Consider the following 2,038-nt stretch of genomic DNA (forward strand, 5'->3'; position numbering starts at 1 on the left):
AMTATACTGCGGATTGATCGAATCACTCTGATCTGATCAAAGAGAATAGAGTATAGAGAGGATATCTTGTCTGCTGAATGGATGATGGGCCGCTAACGATTGCTGATACATCGTTTAGTCTACCAGTTGCTATCTGAGAGAACTCTAAGACGACCRTGATCCCCTATCTTATCTCCGTGATGCAAGGACGTCTTATTACCTCTGACATAAGTACACTTTGGCAATCGATCAGTGCAGTTCATGTTGAAAGTGTCCATCTCTCTCATCTTCACTCTTTTTGACTGCTTTCTAATGTAGATATGCCAATTTAGTCAAGTCTGGTAAGAGTGCCTTGGTGTTTCAGTGTTATCTCTGTGGGGTTTCTAAATATGCTTTAAGTTGGAGCAGCAAAGTCCTTCCAAGTCATGAAATAGGAATATCTTGTCGATAGATCAAGCACCACACTCCAAGAGGGTTTGAGCAAAATGAAGCTACTTTACAATGCTACAGTATAACAATGCTATAAGGATATCCAGAGATAGTTTGTAATACTTTATCTAGAATACAACTTTATTGTCCATCATCACTGAAATTTGAGAGGTTGAAGAGCCTTGCTCAAGGGCACAACGGCAGTAGGTGGCACCTACCCTCCACTTATTAGTCTGTCTCGTTAACCTCCAGACCAACACCCCCATAAAGAACCTGGCTCCACAAAACAAAGTGCTACTTTATAGACAATTTCTTTACATAGCTGCTGCTCCCTTGGCTAGAAGGGATGYAGCTAATGTCAAAGTGCTGAAAACAACAGCATGTAAAAATACATTTTGTTTATTTCGATGGGTGAGGGAGAAATAACCTGTAATATTTGTCACCATCTGGATGTCACAGTGACATGGCAATTAACTAAAGCTACTGCCCTCGGGAAGCACGACAACAAGCCGGTCACCGGTGTTGTATAGAGGTTCTTGCCGATCCGGTCGCACAGCCTCGGATAATCTTTTAAAAGTTTTCAGTTGATGTGTGAGTAAAGACAAGGGACATCAATAATAGATACTACCAATGTCTTAGTTCAATGCAGTGGCATCCTATCACAAGAACAAGAATAAAACACCTATTGTTTCACCATCCATGTAAATAATAGGCCCAGCCTACAGCAGGTACAAAAATATATATTCTTGATTAGTTGACCAATTCAATTAATTTTCTTTACATTTTTCAGACTTTAGAACTTAATTCCTTCACACTACACAAAGGAATGGGGTACCAAATAAGTAGTTACTTTCCATTTAAGAATCTGAAAACTATTCCTTTAGCATCTAGTCCAAACAATAGAACAATTTAAAAGAAAATTCTATCGACAAATTCTCCTTTTGGGGATGTGTATCATATTCTCTTATTCTCCATGCAGTTTTTTATTGGTGCTTTAACTTTAGAGAGTCTTTTCCCTCCATTTTAAGGGCCACTTTAAAAATCAGACGACTGCTTCATTGACAGCCCTGCTCATTCTGCCAGATGATTACAGGCCTCTGCCTTTCCGAGCATGAAGGCTCCTCACATAGAATGATCAATTGATTGGTTGTGTTGAGGAGGACTTGAAAATAAAAATGCATGATGGAGTTATGGTGTTTGTGAGACTGTGCGAGGTCTTACATCACATGTTCGTGAAAGTTTCTGTTTCAGACTTGCGACAAAACCTTTATATAACATTTAACTGAATAACTGGTATACACCTACAGTAATCCTCTGCCGGAGTGAGCAGGACCAAAAATCTGAGGAGTTGGAGAATTTTGCATTTTTCGAACACGTGAAACAGCTTTTACCTGCAATCTAGAGCCATAATTATTATGCTTAAATCTATGTAAAAAATATGTTTATTTTTCTGCATATCCAGTGGGGCAAAAAAGTATTTAGTCAGCCACCAATTGTGCAAGTTCTCCCACTTAAAAAGATGAGAGAGGCCTGTAATTTTCATCATAGGTACACTTCAACTATGACAGACAAAATGAGAATTTTTTTCTCCAGAAAATCACATTGTAGGATTTTTTATGAATTTATTTGC

Source organism: Salvelinus sp. IW2-2015, linkage group LG15, assembly GCF_002910315.2.
Source record: "Salvelinus sp. IW2-2015 linkage group LG15, ASM291031v2, whole genome shotgun sequence".
NCBI lineage: Eukaryota > Metazoa > Chordata > Actinopteri > Salmoniformes > Salmonidae > Salvelinus > Salvelinus sp. IW2-2015.